Raw genomic sequence first — 6,452 nt, forward strand, 5'->3', positions numbered from 1 at the left:
TCCTATTTTCAAAATTGAGACAACTCAAATATGAAAATAAAGAAATCCCCAACTCTCTCCGAGGGTCCTTGAGTTGTGTGAAATTTCTAGGATCAACCAAAATGCAATAAATATGATATGCAATAATGATCTATTGTATAACATTCCAAATTGAAAATTTGGGATGTTACACCTATTAACCCAGAGCCCAGTGCCAGTTTCTGTTTTCTCCTTGTTTTAGAGTATCGCAGAAAAGGAAAATCAAACGGAGTCCAATTGATCTGAAACTTCACAGAACTTATTTTTGGACCAGAAGAAGCCCACGGAGTATCGAAGTTGGACAAGGAGAGTCTCGGGCTGCCCACGAGGGTGGGGGGCGTGCCCACCCCCACTGGGCGCGCCCCCTGCCTTGTGGACAGCCCGGAGGTCCACCGACGTACTTCTTCCTCCCATATATACCCATATACCCTAAAAACTTCGGGGAGCAGAATAGATCGGGAGTTCCGTTGCCAGAAGCCTCCGTAGCCACCGAAAACCAATCTAGACCCGTTCCGGCACCCTGCCGGAGGGGGGATCCCTCTCTGGTGGCCATCTTCATCATCGCGGTGCTCTCCATGACGAGGAGGGAGTAGTTCTCCCTCGGGGCTGAGGGTATGTACCAGTAGCTATGTGTTTGATCTCTCTCTCTCGTGTTCTTGAGGTGGTACAATCTTGATGTATCGCGAGCTTTGCTATTATAGTTGAATCTTATGATGTTTCTCCCCCTCTACTCTCTTGTAATGGATTGAGTTTTCCCTTTGAAGTTATCTTATCAGATTGAGTCTTTAAGGATTTGAGAACACTTGATGTATGTCTTGCGTAGGATACCCGTGGTGACAATGGGGTATTCTATTGATCCACTTGATGTATGTTTTGGTGATCAACTTGCGGGTTCCGCCCATTAACCTATGCATAGGGGTTGGCACACGTTTTCATCTTCATTCTCCGATAGAATCTTTGGGGCACTCTTTGAAGTACTTTGTGTTGGTTTGAATAGATGAATCTGAGATTGTGTGATGCATATCATATAATCATACCCACGGATACTTGAGGTGACATTGGAGTATTTAGGTGACATTAGGGTTTTGGTTGATTTGTGTCTTAAGGTGTTATTCTAGTATGAACTCTATGATAGATTGAACGGAAATAATAGCTTCACGTTATTTTACTACAGACACTTGAATAGATCAATCAGAAAGGATAACTTTGAGGTGGTTTCGTACCCTACCATAATCTCTTCGTTTGTCTCTGCTATTAGTGACTTTGGAGTGACTCTTTGTTGCATGTTGAGGGATAGTTATGTGATCCAATTATGTTATTATTGTTGACAGAACTTGCACTAGTGAAAGTATGAACCCTAGGCCTTGTTTCAACGCATTGCAATACTGTTTGTGCTCACTTTTATCATTAGTTACCTTGCTGTTTTTATATTTTCAGATTACAAAAACCTTTATCTACCATCCATATACCACTTGTATCACCATGTCTTCACTGAACTAGTGCACCTATACAATTTACCAATGTATTGGGTGTGTTGGGGACACAAGAGACTCTTTGTTATTTGGTTGCAGGGTTGCTTGAGAGAGACCATCTTCATCCTATGCCTCCTACGGATTGATAAACCTTAAGTCATCCACTTGAGGGAAATTTTCTATTGTCATGCAAATCTCTGCACTTGGAGGCCCAACAACGTCTATAAGAAGAAGGTTGTGTAGTAGACATCACGGCCCTCACGGCACTCATGACCTGCTTTTGTGCGGGCGAGGACAGTTGGTTGGCTCGTAGCAAAAACAATGCAAGCGACACCGGGACCCCTGAAGTTAAAAATTACAAAGACAAGTATCGACGCAACAGATACAAGCGTCGAAACAACAGTGCCAACACCGAGGATACGGCAGTGAATGCCGGATTCAGTGGCTCTAAGTCCGGTCAGCGGAGGAAGCCATTCCAAAAGAACAATTCAGGACCATCCAGCTTGAACCGCATACTTGATCATCCATGCCAGATTCATGGCACCCCGGACGAACCACCCAATCATACAAATAGAGATTGTTGGGTTTTTAAACAGGCCGGCAAATTAAACACCGAGAACAGGGAAAAGGAATCGCAAAGCAAGGACGACGACGAAGAGCCCCGGCAACCGAACACAGGGGGACAGAAGAAGTTTCCCCCTCAGGTCAAAACGGTGAACATGATATACGCTACCCACATCCCCAAGAGGGAGCGCAAGCGTGTGCTCAGGGTCTTCTGCGTGATAGAGCCAGTTTCCCCAAAATTTAATCCATGGTCGTCATGGCCGATCACTTTTGATCGCCGGGATCATCCGACCAGTATCCTTCACGGTGGCTCAGCTGCACTGGTCCTAGACCCAATAATTGATGGGTTCCACCTGACTCACGTCCTTATGGATGGAGGTAGCAACCTCTATCTACTCTATTAGGATACAGTGCAAAAAATGGGTATTAACCCATCATGGATCAAGCCCACCAGGACTACCTTCAAAGGAGTCATACCAGGTGTAGAGGCCTGCTGTATGGGCTCAATCACACTAGAGGTTGTCTTTGAATCTCCAGACAACTTCTGAAGCGAGGAGTTAATCTTCGATATCGTCCCCTTTCGCAGCGGCTATCACGCACTACTCGGACGAACTGTGTTTGCTCGATTCAACGCAGTACCACACTATGCTTATCTCAAGCTCACGATGCCCGGTCCACGCGGTGTCATAACGGTCAATGGAAATACGGAATGCTCCCTCCGTACAGAAGAGCACACGGCTGCCTTAGCAGCAGAAGCACAGAGCGGCCTTCTCAAGTAGAACCTTAATTCGGCTACTGAGCCCACGGACACCGTTAAGAGGGTCCGAACTACTCTGCAGCAGGAGATCTCGGCTCGTCAGGAGCTCACCTAGCAATCCGGCCTCCGTCTCAGTCCCGATCAAGTGGTGGAATTCGTGCCGCACGTACATAACTACGCACTCAAAATCCCATGGGAATCGACGGAGGCATAGCTAGCTTGTGGTCCATAATACGGCTCAACCAACATCGGATACACACATACTTTCACTTTTACTTGTTTCCTTTTCAGGTCTCAATCCCACAGGCCCCATCTGGTGGTCTGGTCAACGGTCCTCTTGAAGGATAAACACACCAAGATGGCGAGAAACATAGACATATGGGGGACTTTTTAGGTGATTCCATTAACGATAACTCTACCTGTTTTTCAGGACCCACATGTAGCTCTCCCTTGGTTTCGGCATGTCAAATAACATGTTGCTTATCGCACTACCTATATCAATGTGCCTTTACGTACTAATTAAATTACAATGAGAACATTTTGCGGCTGGAGCTTTAGGACCCCAGCTTTTTACCTTTGCACCTTTTCTGTTTTCTTTCTCTTTTTTCTCTCAGCTCCCCTGTGGATAACCCTATCAGGTAGCACCCGTACACTTCGGTACATTTGATGTTTGCCAGGGGCTTCATAGCACCCCACATTACGGCAACAAAAGTCCGAACACTTTTTATAAGTATAGTTTGACACCCTGAATTTAGCATTATATGCATTGGCTCCGAATCATGTCTTTGGTCAATAGTTGGGTTTCCCGGCTCCTGTGCTTGCTACCTTACGTTCCGCTATATTGGCTAAGGTAGTAAAGGGAGAACTACTGCAATTGTTCCTTGGTTTGTCCAAACGAGCACCTCAGTAGAGAAAGCCAAAAAATGACTGTCATGATGTAGCGAGAGTCGGTCAGCTGTTCGGAGGTTACAAATTGTTGGAGATTTGTTCCGCATTACATGAATGATTAGTACTTCCTGATCAGACGCTTATAGCACTCTAGTTCGGATACTAGGGGCTGCGCCCATGTTTTTATTGTCAAACTCCTATGGCTAAGTGAGGGCGTTACAGCTGCATAGTCTGGTTGCCTGGTTCGTTGCGCTAAACAACTCCTTCAAGGACCATCTAATTGGATCAAGATTGTTTAGATTCCATCTGGAACACCCCCGTACTACCTACGTGGGGGCAGAAGCCGACGAATGGTTAACCCTTAGAGTTCATACAACATGGCCGCATAGGAAGTAAAAATTAAAAAACATAACAAGCATTATATTGCACAATCACTTTGTTTTATCATACAAAGTACAGGGAGCTCGAATTCATTCATTCAAAGATAGTGTCTTTCGCCCAATGATCCGCAACAATGCGGGACCCCTCCAAGACATCGCCGAAGTATCGCTCGGGTGTGTGGTGCTCCTTGCCCTCCAGCGGCCCCTCGGTCACTAATTTGACAGCGTCCAGCTTCGCCCACCAGACCTTGCAATAGGAGAAGGCCAGACATGCGCCCTCGATGCAGACGGACCGCTTGACGACGTCCAGCCGAGGACAGGCACCCACCAGTCGCTTCACGAGGCCGAAGTAACTGTCGGGTATAGCTTCGGCTAGCCACAACCGGACAATTAAATCCTTCATGGCCAATTTGGCCACCCTATGCAGCTTGACCAGCTGTTTTAGCTGATCGCTGAAGGGCACCGGATGTTCTGGCGCAAGATATTGCGACCAGTACAGCTTCTCCGTGGAGCTCCCTTCTTCAGCTCAGAAGAGTTCTGCGGCGTCAGCCACACTGCATGGCAGATCAGTAAAATCCCCTGGAGAACTCCGAATCCGGGTTAGTAACTATATTTCATCTTCACATTCTTGCTTTGCATATTGAATGCCTTACCCGCCACGATCTTCCTGGCCTCCTAGATCTCCTGGAGGGCGCCCTGGGCCTCATTCCGGGCTGCCTCCGCACTCTGACGAGCCTTGGCGAGTTCGGTCTCTTGAACCGACGCATCACACTCCAAGGCCTTGCACTTCTTCACCATGTCCTTGAGCTCCTGTAGGACCTCGTTGACCCGGGCCTTGAGCTTCTTCCGAGCAGCCTGCTCCTTAACAGCCTTCCCTTCGGCTTCGGCCAGGGCCTTTTTCAGGGCCTCGACCTCGGTCGTCGCCTCTGTACACATCATGGCATTTCGGCACTGGATATCATTTTACCTTTTTTCAAATACATAACAGGTTATTACTTGCCTTGTTTTTTCTAGAGATGCCTCTTCACCTGGCCCAGCTCCTCCTCGGCCTCCGCCAGTTTATGCTTTAGTCCGGAGACTTCGGCAGTATGCGAGGCTGTAGCCAACAGCGAAACCTGTGTTTACATTTCAGAAAAAAATTAGTTAGTTTCCTGCAATAAGAGATTGATCCTCTGTCTGGCTTTTTCTTTCTGAACACCGGACAGTGTCTCAGGGGCTACTGTCTACATTGGGATTTTCTCTTTCTTGCGTCGCTTACCTCAAAACCTGCCAGTGGGCTGCTGCAGGCTTCGGTTAGTCTACTCTTGGCGGACTGAACCCTTTCAATTACCGTGCCCATAAGGACATGGTGCTCATCCGCAATGGAAGCACCTCGCAGCGCTTCTAGCAGATTGTCTGGTTCCTTTGGTTGGATAGGAGTCACCGGTGGAATAGGCATCCCCCCTTCTTTCGAAGAAGGTTGTGTGCCGGATTTTGAAGCCGCATCGGTCTCCAAAATTGAGTCCGGCTGAGGGGTTTCGCCTTCTGGCGCCTCCTGAGCCTCTCCCCCGCCTGGAACAGTCCTTTGGGACAGCACCTCTGCATTGTCCTTGGCCTTGGGGGAGTGAGCGGCCTGCGGTGAATCGCTAGCCATCGCCTTTGAGTCCAGCGAACCTTGTGATGAGGATCGCTGGGAGCTGTCGTGGGCTGGACTGTACTAGCATAACTAATTATATCAATACAACAAAGAGGAAAGACTTGGTTTATGGGCGGATATGAGTTTTAGCACTTACGATGCGACTCGAGGCTTAGTGCAGGTGCGTCTCTCCGGACTGCCGTCGACGTCCCACGCGGAGTTATCTGCAAGGGAGCTCTTCCCTTTCTTGGACGTCTCCACCTCCAGATTTGTGGAAGCCGCCCTCTTCTTCCTCCCCTCATCAAAGGGAGGGTTGTTCTCCTCCTCCTCATCATCATCATCATATTCGGCAGCGGAGGAGCAGGCCTTGTAAGCGCCCTTGTGGTGGGGGCCACTCCAGACCCCCTTGGCCTTCCCTGTGGCCTTCTTCTCCGGTGCCTTATAGGGCGCCGGCACCTGCATCTTTGCTAAATGAGGGATGACCGGTTCTTCAGGAAATGGAGTCGGACATTGGATCCGCTTCGCCTTCTCCATCCACTCCTGAAGAAGACATGATAATAAAAGCTTAGATATCATCCTTGAAACAAGCAAGTAAAGGATGCAGTAAAGATTTTCCTTGCTGGCGGAGCGATTAACGATGTACCCACGGTCTGAGGTTGTGGCCGGCGGTGTCTCGTTGCCCTTGAAGAGCAACTTCCACGCATCTTCATGGTTTGTTTCGAAGAGCCTCTCTAGGGTTTGGTGCTTCTTCGGATTAA

This window comes from Triticum aestivum, chromosome 2A (assembly GCF_018294505.1).
Source record: "Triticum aestivum cultivar Chinese Spring chromosome 2A, IWGSC CS RefSeq v2.1, whole genome shotgun sequence".
Taxonomy (NCBI): domain Eukaryota; kingdom Viridiplantae; phylum Streptophyta; class Magnoliopsida; order Poales; family Poaceae; genus Triticum; species Triticum aestivum.